The 23,431-nt window shown below is 45.0% G+C and overlaps 1 protein-coding gene across 1 annotated transcript in view; it reads left to right on the top strand.

Moving 5' to 3' along the window:
- The first annotated feature begins 2,943 nt into the window (after positions 1-2,943).
- The window catches only part of KCNT2 (potassium sodium-activated channel subfamily T member 2), a 242,521-nt gene continuing 222,033 nt past the window's right edge, over positions 2,944-23,431 (top strand). Inside the window, exon 1 of the mRNA XM_033961358.1 lies at positions 2,944-3,019. The gene's annotated coding sequence lies outside the window, so the exon portion shown is untranslated. The remainder of the gene's footprint in view (positions 3,020-23,431) is intronic.

The following is a 23,431-nucleotide window of genomic DNA, read 5'->3' on the forward strand; positions in this document are numbered from 1 at the left end:
CATCATGCCGATTTCTCTAATTCCCTGATTCTTTCCCTACTCCCACCCCCAAGCCAGCAGCCAATTTCTCCCTGCTCCTTCCCTGAGCCAGGCCTTGCGCGTACAAGCATCGGGCCCACAAGACTTCGATTGGCTGGCCCAGAACTTCCGCTCCGACGTTAGAATTGACGCCGGAGGTGAAGTCTTGTGGGCCCTGCACTTTTTCCCCACCCACCAGCCCGCCTCACCTTTTGCCTCCACCTACCAGCCAGCCAGTTTAAGGAGTGACTCTGTGGGGGAGCCAGTGCCAGGATGCAGTGGTTAGATGGAGCAGCGGCAGAATAGGGAAGGTGGCCGGCTGTGCACCCCCTTGGGGCGTGCACCTGGGGCGGACCTCTCCCCCCTCCCCCCCCCCCGCTGCCCCCTTGGTACGCCACTGAGACCTTAGGAAATTTGAAGTCTGGACATCCAAGTGGCAGATGAAATTTAATGTAGACAAAAGTAAAGTGATGCACATTGGGAAAAATAACCCAAGTCATAGTTGACTGATGTTAGGGACCTTGGGTGTCAGCAACCTAGAAAAATATCTGGGTATCATTGTAGACAATATGCTGAAACCTTCTGCCCAATGTGCAGTGGCAGCCCATAAAAGCAAGCAAGATGCTAGGACTAGCAGGTATGCGATGGAGCTACTAAGTAGATTTAAAACAGAGCAGAGAAAATATTTCTTCACACATGTAATTAAATTCTGGAATTCATTGCTGGAGAATGTGGTGAAATCAGTTAGCTTATCAGAGTTTAAAAAGGTTTGGATAATTTCCAGAGAGATGTTCATAGGCCATTATTGAGATGGCTTGGGGAAATCCACTACTTATTTCTAAAGCATCATGAAATCTGTTCTACTAATTGGGATCCAGCTAGGTTCTTGGGACCTTGGTTGGCCATGTTGGAAACGATGTTGGGCTTAATGGACCTTAGGTCTGTCCCAGTATGGCAATTCTCATGATCTTATAAATTATTAGAAAAAGGATTGTAAACAAGGCTAAGAATGTTATAATACCTCTGTATCACTCCATGGTGCAACCTCAATTCTGGTTGCCTTATTTCTAGAAAGATATATAGTAGAACTAGAAAAGGTTCAAAGAAGAGTGACCAAGATGATAAAAAGTATGGAATTCCTCTTATATGAAAAAAGACTAAAGAGGTTAGGGTTCTTCAGCTTGGAAAAGAGATGGCTTAGTGGAGCTATGATTAAAGTCTACAAAATCCTTAATGGTATAGCATTGGTGTTGGGGGGGGGGATCACTGTCTGGAGCAGGGGCAGTGCTACCTTTATTTGCCCAAAGGACGTTGCTGGTGGCAGCCAATTGTATACACTACTCTACCCTGCTACTGGCACCAGTGTCTTCTCACCACTGCAGCCCACCCACTCTGGCATAACTTCTGTTTCATCAGAGGTGGGCTCATAGTAGAGAAGAGACACCAGTGTTGGCGGAAGAGTAGCGTATGTAATTGGCTGCCACAGGCAATGTCCTTTGGGCTGCAAATTAAGGTAGATCACGGAGTCGGGTAGAGAAGAGCTGGGACAGAGAGAGCGCGCAAGGAGACAGAGAGGTAGGGATGGACTGTGAGGGTGGGAAGGATGAAGAAATGTTACACTCGAGGGAAGGGGTAAGGAGAGAGAGAAAGTTTGCAGGAGGAAGAAAGTGTTGGACTCCTGGAGAAAGAGGAAAAGATATTGAATTGGAAGGGCAGAAAAGAGGGAAGGAGAAATGTCACACTCAGGGGAAGAGAGAGAGGGTGGAAAGTGAAAAGTTACTCATGGAGGGAGAGGGAGATGGCGAGATGTTGGTTGGAGGCAGTGAATGAGGAGTGGGGGAGAGGAAGCATGCAGGAGGCAAAGCAAAATAAATGTTGGCTTGGTGGAGGGAAAGGAGGGAGAAATGTTGGATTGGGAGGGAAGCCAGAAATAAGGAAGAGAGGTGAGATGCTAAGAACTAAACTGCCTATATCTCCTCTCAAATCTTACCCTAACCTAATGTTCTACCCTACCTTTCACATATCCCTTTTCTTCCCTTTGGGAAACAGCAAAATGTAACTTTTACTTCCTAATGTTCTTTCCTATGTGTATATTAGTACGTCTGAATTGTCAGTTTTGTCACAGCCCCTTGATATTTTTTAAGTAAAATAACTTGTCTCCTTGTTTTATGCTATAACTTTTTTACTATGTAATTCGCTTAGTTTTTGATAAGCGAAATATCAAATTCAAATAAACTTGAAACTTGAAATAAACTTTAGACTGCAGAAAGGTGGAAGGGAGGCAAAAATGTTACACTGCTAAGGAAAATGTTTGCCTCAGGGTACTACATAAGTAGCACAAGCTGCCACAAGTGGTCATGACTGCCATTTTCTACAAGCAGGAGAAAAGGGGTTTGCTTCTGCCCCCATCAACCCCACTGGACTACCAGTGAGCTACAGTAGATCCAAATGGCCCTATCTAGATCAGGGAGTTGAGAGTTTGGAAGCTGTTCTGGAGGGGTGGGTGTTCTGCATTCTGGTAGGCTGGGAATCTTTAGTTATTTGAGTTGCCGCTGATATTCAGTTGGTGCCCTCTTAACTGTCTTATGCAGGCCTAGTTGAATATCACCCGAGACCTGCATAAGCTCCAATGGCTAGCATACCTACATTTAGACCCAGATATTCAATGTCAATGTCTGACACTAAATATCTAGGGCTAATTTTGCCCTCAGCTCGCAACAAAATGCTGACTGCCATGGGCTGAATATTTTCCCTGAAGCTTTTTTGTCACATAAATATGTAGATGTATTTGTGGCATATTATATAGCATATAATAACCAGGAACAGTGAATGTTTCTAATTCCTTCCATGCATATCTTACACAGGATTATTATGTAGTGATTTTGTGTCCCACTGAAATGGATGCTCAGGTTCGAAGGGTGTTACAGATCCCATTGTGGTCGCAACGAGTGATCTATCTTCAAGGGTCAGCACTTAAAGACCAGGATCTGCTGAGAGCTAAGTAGGTCACTTTTAATCTGTCCTTTTATCTTATTTCTGAATTTCTTTCTCCACTGCCTTACCATGCAGCCCCCTAACCAGATTTGCTTCTAGCCTTACAACACTGATTCAACACATTTTGTGGAATAACCCAGTCTAATTTTGCTTCATATGGTGAACAGGTGTGTGCACTGAAAAGGTTGAAAGCAGAACTCCTTTCCTCCCCCTCCCCCTCCCCCCTCCTTATTTGGCAGTTTAACTCCTAGTGGTAATACAAGATAGCTACTAGGGGGTCAAGGCACCCATTTTTTGATCCCCAGGCCTTAAAAGCAGAAGCTATTGGTGATCATTTCAGCTCCTGCTCGATACCAGAGTCCATAGTGAAAACAGCAATGGGAATCAGGGATGGAGGGGGGTCATCATTGCTGAGAGAGGGTTCTTTCTGGGGAAAAATGCCTGTGGCTTGTCAAATATGTTTGAACATGAGCAGTAAGGGTATCAAAGGCCAGCAGGGGTAATATAGAGGGGAATTGATGCCTAGAGGGATTATTGAGGGAAGACTTTGGCATTGCACTTTTGTGTGCCTCAGTGCAAGTGCAAATGCCAACAATTCAATATTTTTACCTTGATGTGATTCCCCTTGTAAAATGGATTCCATGTTTATGTTTTATACCCATCCAAACCCCTCCATCTCCTCACCCCCTACAATGTCTTCTGGAAAGGTAAATGTTGCAAGCATCACCATGTGTAAATAGCCCCATTTCTAGAATCTAGACATCTGTATGTCTTCTATATATGTATCTACACATGTAAAGACTGCTTTTTCTCATGTGTGGATGCTTCTAAAAAGTGAAATCTTGCATCTAATGTGCAGTAAGTGCAAAACCTCTCCACACTTTAGTAAAATGGCTTTAAATGTAGGAACTCAGATCTTGTCAGTTTTCAAAAGGGCAACTTTAGATGCTTGACCTCTTTGACATTGAATGAATGACTTCTACTGCAGTGATCATCAGTCTTTCTACTTGCAGTTGCAGAACGCAGGTAACTCTCACACAGTACAGTACAACGATGTCCTGAGGAGTGCTGCCCAGGACAGGACCCTCAATGCACATTTCCTCTTGGATTCTATAGAGGTCACCAAAATGTGTGTGCAAATTCCAGATGCACGTGCAAATTAACTACTCAATTAGGTGCTAACAATCAGTTATTGGAGTTATTTTGCACTTAATCAAACATTAATTAGGATATACAAGTGTATCTGCCCTATGCCCTGCTCTGCAAAATGGATGCCTAAATTTCATAACGTACATCTTGAAAGGGGGCATGGCCTTGGGAAAGACATGGGTGGGTCAGGGGCATTTCCAAATTTAGGCACAATGTTATAAAATACTTGGATTTATCTGCCTGATTGCCATCAATTGGGTGCAAGGATTTACACCAGCTTTTAGCAGGGGTAAATCCCTGTGCCAAAAGTTAGATGCAAATTCACATTAATATAGTATTCTACATAGAGTGCCCTTTACTGAATAGTAACTTATAATAGGTCTTAACTGTGCCTAACTTCAGGAGCCATCTAGGGGGAAATTCTATAACCAGCACTTAAACTTAGGCATCGGTAGGCACCCTGCTGATGCCAATGTTAATTGAAAAACACAGTCAGAAACAACAACAAAAAAGGCAGTGCTGAAGTACCTACTGATGCCTAAATAAAAGGTGGCTGGAATTACAGCAAGGTAGCCACTTTAGGCCGTGGAATGCTAAAGTAGGCGTGGCTAACGCTGGAAATAGCATTAGGCGGGCTAAAGCGGCTACCTTGCCGCAATTCATGCCAAGAAAGGCAGCTGAAATGTAGGCCTGGAAAACCCTGGCCTATATTTAAGCCACCTTTCTTTGGCACTAAACTGCAGCAGCTATAAGCTGATCACGGCAAGGGAATGCACCCCCACCACCCCCTTGATTAGCTGAGATGGCAGGGCTTCCTAAAGCTGCAGCTTCGGGGAATCCTACAGGGTCAGCTGATATGGGAGAATTCCCCTACTGCAATCAGCTGAGCCAGCTGCAGCAGACAGATGATCCCCCCCAAAAGGCAGGAAGGATGCCCACTCCCTCCTGTCAGACACTGGAACCACTGCCACTCTGATAGGCAGAAGAGATGCCCACTCCCTTCTGCCACCAGCCCCTCCGACACTCCCCCCCACCATGATTGGTAGGAGGGTTGCCCACTGCATTCACCCCCCCAGCAAACAAACTATCCTCCCAGCAGCAGGAGGAATGCTCGCTCCCTCCCTCCCTCCCTCACCATCACTTACCACCCCCAACAAACAAACTACCCCCTGGCAGTAGGAGGCATGCCCACTACTTTCCCCCATCACCATTGCCCACCCCCTGACAAGCAAACTACCCCTCCAGTAGCATGCGGGATGCCCATTCCCTCCTGCCGCCACCATCACCCATCCTCCTAACAAGCAAACTACCCCTCCAGCAGCAGGAGGGATGCTCACTTGCTCCAGCTGCTACCGCAGCCCACCCCCCCTAAGACAATCATTTCCAATGTGGAACTTTAACATTGTGTTGCAGGGACTTAGTAATGTTCTGTACAAGCCTTTGTAGGAGGTGTCACTGATAAATCTGATAAAGGTTAAGACAATCTACTTAGTGACTATTGCCTATGCAAGAAGATTCTCAGATTTACAAGTGCTCTCATGTAGAGAATCGTTCCTCAAAGTTACAGAAGCTGGGCTCTCCATGCACACGGTTCTATCCTTTGTGCAGAAGGTGGTTTTGGTCTTTCATTGGTCTTTACAACAATTCTTATGTAATGTTACAATTCTTGTAAACTGACAACTCTTTTGTAATCCGCCTTGAATCGCAAGGTAATGGAGGAATAGAAATCACTAATGTAATATAATGTAATGTAATGTCAACCAGGAGGTCTGGATACCTGCGTTCCATCCCACGGGTTCGAAGAAAAAGGACAAAGTGTTGACTTTGTTGGATATAAGGAGAGTTCTTCAGTATCTTGAGGTAACCAGTGATTTTCAGCTCTTAGATCATCTTTTTGTACTATCCAGTCCAGCTAGGCTAGGCAGGCCAGCATCTAAGACATCCATTTCCAGATGGATTTGCAATTTCATCAGCATACATAGGCTGTGGTAAATAGCAGCCGATGTCTTTGAGAGCACATTCTACTATATTTGTTGCATCATAGGTGGAGCCTCAGGCAATTCCACCCAAGGAAATTTGTAGGGCAGCTATATGGTCCTCACGCCATACCTTTACAAAGTTTCACAGAGTGGACATGGCAGCACCAAAGGGCAATGATTTTGGGTCCTCAGTGTTGAAGGCAGGCTCATCTGTACTGCCCTAGACTTGAGGGCCTGCTATGGTACATCCCACTCGTTAAAGACTCATATGCCCTTTGTACCAGAAGGGAAGATTAGGTTTTTATCTCGATAATCTTCTTTCTGGTATAAAGGTATATGAGTCTTGACACCCCACCCTGTCAGTTTACAATTTTGCTTTCTTACTGACTCAGATAGGTATGTGGGTACGGAGCTTGGAATCTTCTCCTGCCAGTCGGATATAAAGAGAAAAGTACTACTTTTATGGGTACAAAGACAAGTGCAAGAGCTCCATAAGTGTTGGCGCTGGTTGCACTCAGGTAGGTGGCTTGTTAGTTCTACCTCATTTCTCTAATGTTTTTTATTAACATTTGTTTACTATATTTATTAAGAGAAGAACAGAAGTTTCTTGAGGAGGTTCAACATACTCTTCCTTCTTATCATCTATATAATAAAACGCTAAGCGTGCATGCGCACGCTTACCGCGTACTTCCATGATCCCTGAACTGTCAGGCTCTGGCCGGCAAGAGTGCGCATGCGCGCTTACTACGTAACTACAGGCAGCGGAGGGAGCGAACGCGGAGTCCTGCCGTCGTCTTCCCGAGTCTCAACCGCCAGTCTCCTCCTTCCTGCCCGCCTTCGGCCTCTGCCCCTCACCATGGCAACTTGGCTTCACTCTGTCGCAGACCCCTGAAGTTTACGATATCCAGGAAAAATGGCACTACTGGCCTAAGTTTATTTTTAAGTTTAAAGATGCAGCAGGGGCTCCGCTCACGAGCCGCACCGGCGTCAGAGAAGGCTTCCGATGCAGGCGGTGATCGTGAGAGGAGCCGCCGCAGCACCTTTAAACTTAAAAATAAACTTAGACAGGTAGTGCCGTTTTTCCTGCTTTGCACACTCTTCTCTTCACCGTTCTCCAGAAGAGCTTCTCCGAGGCAATTAGCCATCTATCTGGGATGTCCACAGAGAAACAAACGTAGCAAGCCCAGTTAAACGTTTGCCAAATTAGCTCTGCTCAAGCAACAGCGGAAGGTGAGTTTTTCATAATTGTGCAACCGCGGGACGGGGGGGCGCCAAGGGACTAGATAGCAGGCCAGAACGCGGGAAGGGAAAGGGGGTAGGGGAAAGGACGTGCTGTGGCTGCTGCACAGGGAGGGGGGGAATAAATGCTGCTGATGCATAGGGGGCAGGGAGAGAGACAGATACAAAGAAAGACAGACGGTGGGAGGGAGAAAGAAAGGAAGAAGGACAGGGGCAGGGAGAGAGACAGAAAGACAGACAGACAAAGGGGGCCAGGGAGAGAGACAGACAGAAAGAAAGACAGACAGACATATTTTAGCATCCGTTAATGTAACGGGCTAAAAGACTAGTTTCTCATATTATAGTGGTTATTGACTACTTTGGTACAAACTGAGGAGATACAGTACAGCCCAGTGAGAAAGGTGATGGAGCTGAGAAATGTAGATGATGCCTTCTGCACAACTTGCGGTTAGGGGAGAATAATCCACTCACCAAAACTCTTATGCCCTTGTACCAGAAAGAAGATTATTGAGAAAAGAACCTAATCTTCCCTTACCTGGGACTGACTTTCTCCCCTCACTTCTCCTCCCCTTCCCAATGGAGGGGGGACTGCTGCACCCCAAGCTGATCCAGCTTCCTCTTACAGTCCAAGGTACAGGGACATCCTGGCTTTACCCACCCTATGCTCTGGCCCCCTGACCACTGAATAGACCCTCTCCACTGGCTAGGCACACCTACTGGCCTGTACCTGACAGGTTGCTGTATTGGGCCAACAGACATGTCTATAGAGTTTCCTGCTCTCTTTCACTTTGAATTTGTCCACATTAAATTTCATCTGCCATTTGGATGCCCAGGCTTCCAATTTCCTAAGGTCTGCCTGCAATTTTTCACAGTCTGCATGTGTCATTTGTGTCTGCATTTCACTGTCTGCATTTCACAGTCTGCATGGGCCATTTGTGTCTATCCCCTCCTTTTCCCTTTCTCCTTTTCAGCTGCATATGTGTAAACATTATATCAACATATGTCACTATGTCAACTTACAGTATGTGTTAGCATACCCTGAAACCCATCAGCTTACATTGTTCATCTGCGTATTGGTTAATTGAAAGCGGTATCTGTTAGTATCACTTTTGACATGTGAGGTGATGTTAAATTTTAATTATCCATATGTATTTTTGGGAAGCTGCGTATTTCTCCTGACAATTGTCAACCTGATATGTACCATCTCTGTGCTCTTGCCAACCTGTGTATTGCACCATGACTTTGTCAAGTTTGCATTAATAAAATTCTTAACATGCCCCTTCTGGAGCATATCATTCATTGTACCCTGTCTGTTTGAAGCAATTGTTTGTACAAATCCTAAGACCACAGCCATGTAAGATTGGGCCACATGTGGCATGGTGAACACAGAGCAAAATCTTGTCTATGCACTCCAGTTCCAAATCTGAAGGGTTTGTCCCTCACAAGTCTGTGGTGTAAGACTACAGATCTCTTAAGCATACCATTTCTCCCACTTTGGTGTGTGATCAGGGACTGTGGTTGCAGGGTATGTGTTAGGGGAGGTCTGAGACCAACCCTCTTGATGGAAGTTCTGAGGGTCAGGCAGGGACACTCACCCAGGGGAAGAAACGTGGACTTTAGACAGTGATGGGGGCCAGAACTCCACTGTACTACCTCACTTATGTGGGGCATGACACCCATTGTTGGGCTATGGCTGCAGGCCCCAGCATGGAGGTGGCCTGGAGAGAGCAGCTGGTCAGCTAATTGACATGGCTGCTGTCACATACCATGTTGACCCATCATCCTCCCCTTTCCCTCAGATTCTGCTGCCTGCATGGGCTTTGGCCTTGAGATCTATACCCAGTGAGTCAGGCTGGGGGAGCAAGGTTGTAGATGGGAATGTGGGCCCTTCTGAGCTGACCCCACCCCCACCCCCAATCCATTGACCCTGCATCACATAAGAACATAAAAATAGCCTTACTGAGTCAGACCAATGGATCATATTAGCCCAGTATCCGATCTTCACACTCGCCAATCCAGGTCACATGTACCTGGCAAATACACAAATAAAAGCAACATTCCATGGTTCAGTTTCAGGGCAAGCTTCCCCATGTCTATCTCAATAGACTAGACTTTTCCTCCAGGAAATTGTCCAAACCTTTCTTAAAACCAGCTATGTTAACTGCTCTTACCACAACCTCTGGCAATATGTTACAGAGCTTAACTATTCCATGAGTGAAAAAATATTTCCTCCTATTGGTTTTAAAAGTATTTCCCTGTTACTTTGAGTGTCCCCTTGACTTTGTCATTTTTTACAGGGTAAAAAATCGATCAACTTGAAGCTGTTCTACACCACTCAGGATTTTGTAGACTTCAATCATATCTCCCCTCAGCCATCTCTTTTCCACTTGGAAAAGAGATGGCTTTCCTCATATGAGAGGAGTTCCACCCCCTTTATTATCTTGGTTGCTCTTCTTTGAACCTTTTCTAGTTCCGCTATATCTTTCTTGAGATAAGGTGACCAGAATTGAACACAGTACTCAAGGTGAAGTTGCACCATGGAGCAATGCAGAAGCATTATAACATTCTTAGTCTTGTTAGCCATCCCATTTTTAATAACTCATAGCATCTTGTTTGATTTTTTTTGGCCGCCACCACACATTGGGCAGAAGGTTTCAGTGTATTGTCTACAAGATTTTTTTCTAGGGCACTAACCCTCAAGGTGGACACTAGCATCTGGTAACTATGATTTGGGTTATTCTTCCCAATGTGCATCACTTTGAATTTGTCCAAATTAAATTTAATCTGCCATTTGGATGCCCAGGCTTCCAATTTCCTAAGGTCTACCTGCAATTTTTCAGTCTGCATGTGTTTTAACAACTTTGAATAGTTTATTTAAAAATTTAATCACTTCACTTGTCATTCCAATTTCCAAATCATTTATAAATAAGTTAAATAGCACCGATCCCAGAAAAGATCCCTGTGGCACTCCACTATTTACCCTCCTCCATTGAGAAAAAAATGAATCCATAATTCCCTAGGTTGTCTGAGGTATATAGGACTGTGATCACATCTATATTTTTTTCTGTCCTATGGAAGAAATAAGTAGAATTAAAACTTATAAAGTAATAAAGGTAATACAAAGAATCAAAATCAATTACAAAGCACAGCATAGCTGTGGCTACTCCTCATAGCCCTCTTGGAAATCTCACATGATTTTTTGTGTGTGTGTTGAATAGCTTTTCCATCTGGGTAACAATAGAGCCATATGAGTTTTCACTGATCTGATGGAATCTTCCAAAATACTAAGAAGCATATGCAGCAATGCTAAAACAAATATATTAATGGTATTGGAAGACAATGTAACACCAATTTAAAAAAAAAGGTTCCAGAGGTTACTTGGAAAATTATAGACTGGTGAATCTGACATCAGTGCTGGGCAAAATGGAAGATACTATTATAAAGAACAAAATTACATAGCATGTACATAAATATGGATTAATGAAATAAAACCAACATGGATTTAGTTAAGGGAAATCATAGAAACATAGAAAAAGCGGCAGAAAAGGGCTATAGCCCACCAAGTCTGTCCATTCCAAGTATCCCCCCCCTGAATTTACTCCCTTAAAGATCCCACGTGAGTATCCCATTTTTTCTTAAAATCCGTTACGCTACTGGCCTTTATCACCTGGGGTGGGAGTCTGTTCCAATGATCCACCACTCTTTCGGTGAAGAAGTACTTCCTGGGATCGCCATGAAACTTCCCTCCCCTGATTTTCAGCGGATGCCCTCTGGTGGTTGAGGGTCCCATGAGCCAGAAGATATCATCTTCTGACTCGATGCGTCCCGTGATGTACTTATACGTTTCAATCATATCTCCCCGTTCTCTTCTTTCCTCAAGTGAGTACAGCCGCAACTTCTTTAGTCTTTCTTCATACGTGAGATCCTTGAGCCCCATGACCATCCTGGTGGCCGTTCGCTGAACCGACTCGATCCTCAGCACGTCCTTTCGGTAGTGTGGGCTCCAAAACTGAACACAGTACTCTAAGTGAGGCCTCATCATGGCTCTGTACAACGGCATCATAACCTCAGGTCTCCTGCTGACGAAACCTCTACGGATACACCCCATCATTTGTCTTGCCCTGGAGGAAGCCTTCTCCACTTGATTGGCAACCTTCATATCCTCGCTAATGATCACTCCTAGATCGCGTTCCGCCGTAGTTCTAACCAAGGTCTCACCATTTAGTACATAAGTTCTACGGGGGTTTCTCCTGCCCAAGTGCATTATCTTGCATTTTTTAGCATTGAAGCCTAGCTGCCAAGTTTTTGACCATTGTTCCAGCAGCAGTAGATCGTGTGTCATATTATCAGGTAATAAGCATCTGCCTACTATGTTACAAAGTTTGGCATCGTCGGCGAACAGTGATACCCTTCCTCTAAGTCCTTTCGTCATATCTCTTATGAATAAATTGAATAGGATCGGACCCAGGACCGATCCCTGCGGCACTCCACTGATCACGTCCGATGCTTTGGATGGGGTACCGTTTACCACCACCTTCTGAAGTCTACCGCTCAGCCAATCCCCAACCCATGTAGTTAGAATGTCTCCTAATCCCATCGATTTCAGCTTGTTCAGTAATCTTCGATGAGGGACGCTATCAAATGCTTTACTGAAGTCCAAGTATACCACGTCCAGTGACTCTCCGGCGTCCAGTTGTCTGGTAACCCAGTCAAAAAAGCTAATCAGATTAGATTGGCAGGATCTACCCCGGGTGAACCCGTGTTGGTGTGGATCACGCAGTTTTTCTTCATCTAGGATTGTGTCAATATTCTGTTTGATCAGTGTTTCCATGAGTTTACACACTATAGACGTGAGACTCACTGGTCTGTAGTTTGCTGTCTCTGTCCTGCAGCCCTTTTTGTTGAGTGGGATTACGTTAGCTGTTTTCCAGTCTAATGGGACCCTTCCTGTGCTTAGGGAAAGATTGAAAAGAACAGATAATGGTTCTGCCAGGACTTCCCTTAACTCCCTGAGCATTCTGGGGTGTAGGTTATCTGGTCCCATGGCTTTGTTTACTTTGAGTCTTGAAAGTTCGCCGTAGACACTACTGGGCATAAATTCGAAATCTTGAAACGGGTCTTTCCGGTTATCTCCCGTCTGCAGCTGTGGACCAGCTCCCGGCGCTTCGCGGGTGAAAACTGAACAGAAGTATTGGTTTAGTAATTCTGCCTTCACAGAGTCTGATTCTGCAAAGTTACCGTCCGATTGCTTCAGGCGTACTATCCCATCTTTGTTTCTTTTTCTGTCGCTAATATAGCTGAAGAAAGATTTATCCCCTTTCTTAATTTTCCGTGCTAGCTCTTCCTCCATTCGGAGTTTGGCCTCTCTGACTGCTGTTTTGACAGCTTTAGATCTGTCTAGATAGTCGTCTTTTGCCCCCTCTCTGCCTAAATGTTTATAGGTGATAAAAGCGTCTCTTTTCTGTTTAACTAGGTCTGAAATTTCTTTACTGAACCATTGGGGTCTTTTGTTTCTCCTGCGTTTACTTACAGTCTTTATGTATCGGTCTGTTGCTTCGTGTAGTATGGACTTCAGAGACGACCACATATCCTCCACATTATCAGTTTTTGCTTGTTTATGTAGCTCCTCATGGACGAAATCTCCCATGCGGTTGAAGTCTGTGCCTCTAAAGTTGAGAACCCTTGTTGCTGTGTTTGTTTTCGGGAATCCTTTCTTGAGGTTGAGCCAAACCATATTATGGTCGCTGGAGGCCAGTGTTTCTCCTACTGAGACTTCCGTGACGCTATCTCCGTTGGTGAGAACCAGGTCTAGTAACGCCTTGTCCCTGGTGGGTTCCAATACCAATTGCTTGAGACGTGCGCCCTTTATGGAGTTTAATATTCTTCTGGTGCTACCCGTAGTCGCGGAGAGTGTGTCCCAATCTGCATCTGGCATGTTGAAGTCTCCTAGCATTACAGAGTCCCCGCGCAGTGTGATATTCTCTATGTCCTCGATTAATTCCATGTCTTTGTCCTCCTGTTGCCTGGGAGGTCTATATATCACACCAAGGTATAGGCATCTTTCATTCCCTCTGGCCAGGTTCACCCAGAGGGATTCCCCAGTGTATCTAACATCTGTGATTCTGGTGGTTTTGATGCTTTCCTTAGTGTATAGCGCTACTCCTCCTCCCAATTTACCCACTCGGTCGCAGCGAAGTAGGTTGTACCCTGGTATAACCATATCCCACCCATGCGATTCCGTGAACCAGGTTTCAGATATCGCTATCACGTCAAGATCAGCATTTGTTATTTCAGTCTCTAATTCTAGAATCTTATTGCCCAAGCTGTGCGCATTAACATACATGGCCCTCCATTTCTGTGAAGAGTTTACTTTATGAGTTAGTGTGGCTCCTTAATTATCAGTGATATTTCTCCCTGAATTAATGTGGATGTCATTGGTACTTACCTTAGACTTGGTAGTGTGAGTGCGACTTGCCTCCTCAGGGTGGTTTCTTACTGCTCTGGGATATAAGTATGTACCCTCCCCCAACTTACCTAGTTTAAAGCCCTATGGAGTAGGCGGGCCAATCGATGTCCAAATACGTTTCTACCTCTTCTGGTTAGGTGGAGTCCATCTGGTCCTTGTAGTCCCTGGAGCGCCTCGCCGTGGTTTAGGAATCCAAAGTTCATTTCTCTGCACCATTCTCGGAGCCATTCGTTAGTCCGTTGAATACGCTCTTCTCTAGCTCTGCCTTTGTTTCTTACTGGAAGAATTGATGAAAAGACCACCTGTGCTCCTATCTGCTTCAACTTCTTTCCCAGCGCTCCAAAATCTCTTGGTATGTTCTCTGTGGTATTTCTCGCAGTGTCGTTTGTGCCTACATGGATGAGAAACATGGGAAAATGATCATTAGGTTTTAGAATTTTGTCTAGGTTAGTGGTAATATCCTGGATCTTGGCTCCAGGGAGACAGCAGACCTCTCTTGACTGCAAATTAGGCCTGCATATTGGTCCCTCGGTGCCCCTTAGCATGGAGTCACCAATGACTACCACTCTTCGTTCCTTCCGACGGGGCTGGTCCGCGTGCTCTGGAAATGATGTTGTGAGCTGGGCATCCTCTTGAGCCTCTTCTGATATTTCCTCGGTGGCTCCTTCCTGTAGGATCTGAAATCTATTTCTCAGAGTTAGCTGTGGTAGTGATGAACTACTATCCTGTTGAAGAGAAAAAGAAGAAGAGAGTGAGAATGAGGTGGGTTTATTTCGCTTGCCTGTAGAGGAGGTTACTAGCTGCCAGGGGCCTGCTTCTCCAATCATCTCCTGTATTCCAATCGTTGTGTTTAGCGCTGTAGGTTTGGGTGTGTCGAGGATGGACCTGTTGTGGGCTCTCTCTGTGAAGTGCGACAGTTCCAGGATGGCATCGTCGATGAAGGCCTCGTCATCCCTTATGCTCCTCAGGCGCTTTACCTCCTCCCTGAGGCTCAGTAGTTCCTGTAAGATATCCTCGCCTAAGCTTCCCAGCTCCTCTGTCTGTGTAGAGACTGTAGTGCACTTTGAGAGGGGGGGGAAGGTCTCGGTCTGCACTGAGACCTCTGCCCTCTGATCCATGTCGCTCTCTGCCTTCTGTGTACAGACCTCGACCATCCCCAGGGTCCCTCCGGATGCTGGAGTGTCGATCTTGATTGTAGCTTTGGTACTCCGTGTCCTTCCTGCCATTTCCAAGATTTATTTCTGTAAAGAGAAAGGTTGAGATGTCAGAGAGTATGTGAGGAGAAGGATGAAGATAGAGAGAGAGAGAGAGTTGTTTTTTTTTTTTTTTAAATAAAATATATATAGGGTCTGAGAGGTTCAAGGGAGGACTAACTATCAAGCTAAGAGTGCAGGAAAGTGTATGGGTGTGAGAAGTGTATGGGTGTGAGAAGAAAGTGTATGGGTGTGAGAAGAAGGAAGAGGAAGAGTGTGATTGATTGAGTGGAACGAAAAGTTTAGATTAGGCCCTTCTTAAGGCCCTTCGCGAAGGCGCTCGCCGAACGGCTGTGCGCCATTGGCACGCCCCCTTTTAAGGGGGAGTCCGGGCTCCGGCGCTGCTGATGACGCGGTGCGGGTGGGCGGAGCTAACTCTTGCCGCTCCTCGCCGCCGCTATCCCCTGCTTCCTCCCTTCCAAGCCTGCCTCTCCAGCCGCTGCTGCTCTCTCCTCCACGCGGCTGCAGAGGACCTGGCTTGTAAAAAATCGCCCCTTTTAAGGGGGAGTCCGGGCTCCGGCGCTGCTGATGATGCGGCGTGGGTGGGCGGAGCTAACTCTCACCGCTACCCGCTCCTCGCCGCCGCTATCCCCTGCTTCCTCCCTTCCAAGCCTGCCTCTCCAGCCGCTGCTGCTCTCTCCTCCACGCGGCTGCAGAGGACCTGGCTTGTAAAAAATCGCCCCCTTTTAAGGGGGAGTCCGGGCTCCGGCGCTGCTGATGACGCGGTGCGGGTGGGCGGAGCTAACTCTCGCCGCTACCCGCTCCTCGCCGCCGCTATCCCCTGCTTCCTCCCTTCCAAGCCTGCCTCTCCAGCCGCTGCTGCTCTCTCCTCCACGCGGCTGCAGAGGACCTGGCTTGTAAAAAATCGCCCCCTTTTAAGGGGGAGTCCGGGCTCCGGCGCTGCTGATGACGCGGTGCGGGTGGGCGGAGCTAACTCTCGCCACTACCCGCTCCTCGCCGCCGCTATCCCTTGCTTCCTCCCTTCCAAGCCTGCCTCTCCAGCCGCTGCTGCTCTCTCCTCCACGCGGCTCACCAAACTGAATTATAGCTACATTAGGAATCACCACCCAGTGTGAAGCAGCAGCTAAAAAAGCAAACAAAATGTAAAGGAATTTTCAGGAAAGGAATGGAAAACAAAGATAAGAATTTTATAATGCCTTTGTATCACTCCACGGTGTGGCCATATCTTGAATACTGTGTTCAATTCTGGTCACCACATCTCAAAAAATATGTGAAGGGACATTTTCAATAGAACATCTATGTCCAAATTTGGGCGTTTTATTGAAGACACACAAAAATTACTGGCAATAATAAAAAAATGTACAAACTATATCCCATGTGTTGAAAATGATCGAAAGAAACCTCCAGAAAAAGTGCGTCCAAAGTCATAAACATCTCCACGTCTTTGGAATTACTCTACATAAAACGTCCATCCTATAATCAACTATGGATAACATTAGTAGTGATGTCAGGACATTCCCATGGTGGCTAGATGACAACCCCATGGTGTCCTGCACGTGTATATACAGCAATGGAAGTGGAAAAACACCTGCTGTAACACCTCATCAGCTGTGGGAGTGATGAGATAGTGACTGAAATAGATATCTCCCCCACACAGAGCACTGACAAAGTGGAAGAGAGAGAGAGATCAGGTGAGAGTTGGGGAGTGGGCGTGGGAAAGAGAGTAGGAATATCCTTAAGGAAGATAGCCTTAAGATGCTTGTTCTACTGTGCCTCAAATACAGGAGGCACATAATGAGAAGATACCACTACCTGCCCCCTCCCCCAGTGTCTCTATGAGGGCATGGAGACACATACACAGCATCCTGTATCAATGAGTACCACAGTCTAACCATCCAGGAACACTCTAACACTCCTGTATAACCACTGCATTCAGGCAGGGTGTAAATTAGAGAATGACACGGTGACAAAATTCATCACCATTCCCGTCCCCGCAGATAACCGCGGGAAATAATCCCATGTCATTTTCTAATGTCTATTTCAACCTCAGTCTTTCTATACCAGCATTCTTCAAAGCAAAGCTTGTGGGTCAGTGGTTGTGGCCATTCATACTCTGATTCTTCCCTCTCTCTTTAAAGAATGACATGAAGATGGTTTCCTGCGGTTGTCCGCGGGGACGGGAACAGTGATGAATTTTGTCACCATGTCATTCTCTAGTGTAAATGCAATACATTGAACTGCTCATGTCTTCACTAAGTGAAAAACAACTGTGCACAGCATTATTGATGCCAGAAGACATCAGCACTCAAGGTTTGCCCCAACTCTGCCCTACAAACATTGAGGGCCCCCACACATGCAATACCCCTTTCTCCTCCCCCCCTCCCCCCCCCACACACACTTATACAATCTGAGCAATCTTGGAACTAGATCACTGCATTATACCCAGACACAGAGACCACTAGATCACTCTCTGGTCCAAGGCTGACCCCCCCCCCTAGGCCCTCTAACCCACATGTCACAAGATGGCACAGGTTTCCAGTGTCAAAGGGTCACATTACTTCACAATCTACCAGGCCAGTGTTGGCCATTTCTCTTTTCCCTGCAAAAGGCCCTCACCAGCTTTCACAGGTCCTGTGAGGAACATTTCATACAATGTCCCCAAAACAAGCATGCATGTGAAATGTAGAAGCCCCATCACCTGACCCCATTCTCCCAATACTTGTGTCTTGCAGGCACTTTGGGATCCATCAGGACATTGAGTCCCTGAGGTACAGGTACAGGTACAGGTGTATGCAGAAGGACTACCCTCAAGTGATAAGAAGACTGAGATAACAGCTCCAGGTCGAATATAAGAACCCCCCCCCACACACACACACACACATACACTTATAGGACCCCAATAACCATGCTGTCCCCAGTACGCATGCAAATCCCCAGAACCCCAACCAATGAAATGACATGGTAGTACTCAGGGGAGGACAGGAAGGGGAGGGGGCCATAAACTCATTTAGAGAAACTTACTGCAGCTGATGCACAAAATGTAAAGCATTTGTCCACTCCTAAAATCAATTGTGTGTCTCGATTCCCCTACCCTTGTATAGCTGCACCTCTGTCCTGACCCCAACACCATATACAGTACGGGGCAATAAGAAGGAGCCTGAGGAAGGAGAACACACAGGCCACAGAGGGCCTTCAGAGCATCCCAAGCCCCTCCAAAAGATACTAACTTACACCCACTAACCGATACCCATACCATACACCACTTGCTGCCTCACTAGGGTTATCAGATTTTATGTTTATAAAATCCAGACCCATGGCGCCACCCCCAGGCCTGCCCCGTTCCGTCCATGTCACACCCCGTTCAGCCTCAGCCACACCCCCCCAGGCTTGGCCCCCTCAAATGCTCGGAGCCGCGTCGGGAAGGCATCTGCGCATGTGTTATATGATGACATAACATGCATGTGCACATGTGCATTACATTACTGCGTTGCATCTGCATATGCGTAGATGCCCTCCCAACAACAGCCCGAGCTGGAAGCTTTTCAAAACCCGGATAAAGTGCCGGGGTTTTGAAAAGCCATCCAAATGCCCAGACATATCCTCTAAAAAGAGTTCATGTCTGGGTAAATCTGGATGCCTCACCCACCAGGCTGCAGCTCTGGAATGCATGCCTACCAGCCACACACGCTCTCCCAAAACACACGCATACCCCTTTTCTTCCCTAGCACCATCCAATCCAATGAAGAAATATGATAGGATTTAAAGAAATACTTCATATAGAGAGAGCAATAAACTGACTAGTTTGAAAAGAAATCCAGTTTATACGAGTATGTTTGTACATATACTTACCATGTATAAGTGAAGAGCACACCCCAGTGGTTTAAGGTTGTAACATCAAATGCTCATTTTTAAATGATACTTTGAAAAGTTACAAAAAAAAAATAGTGAGAACTCTTAGAAATAGGGAAAGTGAGGATTGGGAAAGAAATAACTAGGAGACAGAAAAGAAGAGGGAAAAGGGACAGGGCAAGTATAGGGAAGAAAGAGAATGAAAGGGAAAAGAAGTGAAATCAAAGGGGAGAAGAAGGGGATGGGGAAGGGAGTGATCAGTGGAGGGAAAAAGGGAAGGAGGAGGAAGAGGAAAAGAGAGGGAGAGGAAGGGAGGTGTATGAGATGAAATAGGCAAAAAAAGGAAATAAAAGAAATGGGGAAATTTAATGGGTCAAAATGGGTCCCAATAATAAAGAATAAGAGATTTAAAATGAAGGAAAATAAACAAGCCTTTTTAAAAAGGGTCATAAATCGAATTCTAGATTAAGAACTTTGGGCCGAATAGTGTCCAACATACAGGTATCATAGAAATGACAGCAGATGAAGACCTGAATGGTTCATCCAGTTTGCCCAACAGTCACACTCATTAGTAATTCATGATTAAACCAAGAATGAATGTGATATAAAATTATTGATCATTGTCTTTTTTTGGCATTTAGACTAAAGAAATCCACCCAGCACTGTCCTTAAGTTCCAACAACTGGAGTTCCCATCGAAACCCACTCCAGCCTATCCAAACCATCTTATCATATGTGGGACACAGACCATAAAAGTCTGCTTGGCACTGTCCTCATGTTCCAAATTACTGGAGTTTCTGTCAAAGCCTGGCTTTGGGCTAGGGATGAAAGGATGGAGCTTTGTCAAGGGGTGAGGGTGGGGGGCTCAAATTTATTTTAAAAAAGGTGTACAGGTCCCGGCTAAAAATTGACTAAGCTCAAATAATCTCTGGCAGTGTCGGTGCTCAGATATGGCTAAGTACTGAATATCGGCAGCTAATTTAGCCGACAATGGTAAACATTAAAAGAAACAAGAAAACAACTACTGATCATTAGTGTCTGAATATCAGCTGGAATCATTTTTTAGTGCATAGTGTATGTGCACTAACCCAGAACATACCACAGGAAGCCTGAGTCATTCTAGTTGGCGCCTATTTTTTGGGCACTATACTGTATATACTGTGATTTTTATATACATGTATGTTATATATACTGTGATTGTTTTATATGTATTTTATGTATTTTTTATTATGTATGTTTATACTTGTGAGCCGCTTTGGGAAAAGCGGGTTATAAATAAAACAAAAAAACCCAAAAAACTGTAGAACATGGCCCTGCATAAATGAAGCATTGTTCTTCTTGAAGAAGAGTATTTACAGCATAACTTCTCCAAGTTAGAATTATTGCTTTAATGACAAAAACTTTAGTTGTTCAATTGTATGTCCTGCCTATAATCATTCATTTGCAATAGGTGCTGCAAAATGCCCCCTCCCACTTCCATGTCACAAATATGCCACAAATTAGTAGTCCATTTCACCACTTAAGCACTGACTACTGTTTCCAGTGGCTAACCAAATTTAATCTGGAAGCATGAAGTGCATGACAAACCAACACTGACTGCTGATGAGTGAGGTCCAAGGGCTTTTTACCACAAAGAAACACCACAGAATGCCACTGGATTGCTTTCTAATAGGCTCCACCAAATATGTCCTGCAGATCCCAAGTCCAGACAGTCCCTCTAATAAGTGGGTGGCATCCAGAAATATGTGGTGCAGTCTGACAGCCTTAAGATACCAGCAATATACTACTTTGATAGCATTCTCTTTAACAGATACTGCCAGAGAAGATTTCAATAAAGCTTTTTCTATAGCTTTCCATTCATCTTCAAGTGTTATATCAAATTCATGCTCCCAATTAACTCTGTGAAGTGTAGAATAGGGAGATTGAGAGCCAATGTATTTATAAAGATAAAGATAAGTAATAAGATCCTTGGTATCTCCAAAGTCCTCACACAGATCCTCTAGAAAATTTTCTTCCTTTAATACACATGAACAAATAGCAGGAACAGACAAAATATACTCCAGTTGAGTGTAGGCATATGCATATGCATCAAAAGGAGGGAGTTGATAATCCCTTTGTAATGAGGAAAAGAGTACTAACTGATCATTATCAAAAACTTGGCCCTGAGGCTGAATAATGGCAGGACGCTCTGAGTTGTCTCACTTTTCCTCTATTTTTTGCCTTTTGTATAGGGTGCTATAATGAAAAACAAAGGAGAAAATTGAGAGGAACCTTGCCGACTCCTTCTAATATCTTGCAGCAACCCATTACTCATTTTGCCATATTTTTGCAGGACACTTCTTTCAGAGGCTCCTTTGCTGAGCGGAGGGAGGGAGGACTCCCCACTCTTGAGGAGGCTGTCACAGAGCCTCTACCATAGCCAGCAGCAATGAGTTTTCAAGGTCATGAGGGAGGTGTTCCCGAGATCGATCCTGGAGTTGTCCCTGCAGGAGCAAATGCCAATTTGGCCAATATTCTGGAACTCCTGATGGCAGATGCTGGTCAACGAAGGGAAGCCCCAAACATCAGAGGGTTATAAACAAACAGTACTATAATGGTTATTTTGAAGAAAACCCCCCTCAAAAATAAAATATCATAGACTGTGTGCATTCATGTCAGCATTTAACATAAGAACATAAGAATAGTCTTACTGAGTCAGACCAAAGGTCTATCAATCCCAGTAGTCCGTTCTCATGGTGGCCAATCCAGGTTACTAATACCTGGCCAAAACCCAAAGAGTAGCAACATTCCATGCTACCAATTCAGGGCAAGCAGTGGCTTGCCCTATGTCTTTTTCAATAACAGACTGGACTTTTAATAATCCAAAATGCTCTAGTGGCCTGGAAATTCATCCTCAAAAGGTTAATCTACCAGGAAATAAATTACTTAATTAAATGAAGAAAAGGATCTCAGAATCGTCACTCCAAGGATCATAGTAATATTATCCATATAAGGAATTGTGGCAGGAGTATCTTAAATCGATCCAAAACCTTCATATTTTAAAAGTGACCATATATGATACTTAATCTAAAATTTTTATAGTGCCGGGTTTTGAAAAGTCATCCGGACCCCCAGACGGCCTCAAAAGGAGGACATGTCCAGGGATCCAGATGTCTGGTAACCCTAAGTAGGAGCTACATGCCTAATTGCCATTGGGCATGAGGACTTTCACAGGCCTTTGATGTGGTGTAAGTACTTGTTCCTAAAGCTGGATTCAAAACCTTGATGGTAAAAGCAATAATATACAGTATATGACGGCCACGGAGACGCCATCGGAGATCCTGCAGATGATTTTTCTTGACCTTAATTCATGGTCAAAAGAAAATCAAAGATCCAAGTTTTCCCAGATGAAACCGCTGTAACGGCAGAGTCAATGGACGCTTACGTGGAGCGAGGAGTCCGAACTCAGCAACCCAGAGAATCTTCGGCAATGAGAGGCACGCAGGCTGAAGCATGGGATCTCTCTCTCGAGGCTGCCACCTTGTCCCCGGAGGAGCGTAGTCCTCCGAGTCATCCCAAGGCAACTGGACGGCAGATGGAGGAGGAACCGGCCCAGGATGCTCCTTTCCCAGTAGAGTTTGGACAATGGCTCTAGATGGAGGGTAGAGGAGGCTGTTCTTACAACGTTGCTGCTGTGGCTACAGGTACATAGGGCTCCTTTTACAAAGGTGCACTAGCTGTTTTAGTGTGCGCTTTGCGCACACTACAGTGCCATGCACGCTAGACACTAACACCTCCATAGAGCTTGCGTTAGTATTTTTTGTTTAGCGCGTGGTTTGCATGCACTAATCTTCAGCGTGCACTAAAAACGCTAGTGCACCTTAGTAAAACGAGCCCATTGTCTCTTACAGAGGGCCTGGGGAGAAGTGTTGTGCCTATGCAAAGGCCAAAGATATTCAATATAGACACACTTTGGTAGGCAATTTCAAATTTGCAACTTACTTTGGGAACTCAATTCCAGTAACTTTCACAACATTACATAGCAGTTTTATCAGAAAATTTGGAAATAAAGAATAAAGTTTCATGTCTTGAGAGTAAAGTGGATGAACATGGCTCCAGATTAAAAGCAGTTGAGACTCAGGCCTTAACTTGGATTAAGGACAGTGGGAATCTTCATTTCAAGATAGAAATGCTGGAGAATGCCACTAAGAAATGCAATCTTCGGATTATAAATTTTGCAAAAATGTTCCCTTTATCAGCTCATAACATGTTCAAAAAATACTTAACTGAAGTTCTTAAGGTTCCAGAAACTTCATATTCACCTCTCTCAAAAATTTATTACCTTCCTAGGAGACTTAAATCTCAGAATCCTAACCAGCAGAATTTATCTGCTGATAGTTTGGATTTAACTAATTTCTTAGAGAGGTTGGAAACTGAAGCACAGGATACAGCTATGTTGCTGGTACAGTTTGCTATAGATTTAGACATGGAATGGATGTTAAAATTATTTTTCAAATATAAAGGTGTTCCCTTTATGTCTAATGT

The sequence above is a fragment of the Geotrypetes seraphini genome, chromosome 10 (assembly GCF_902459505.1).
Source record: "Geotrypetes seraphini chromosome 10, aGeoSer1.1, whole genome shotgun sequence".
In the NCBI taxonomy this organism is placed as follows: Eukaryota; Metazoa; Chordata; class Amphibia; order Gymnophiona; family Dermophiidae; genus Geotrypetes; species Geotrypetes seraphini.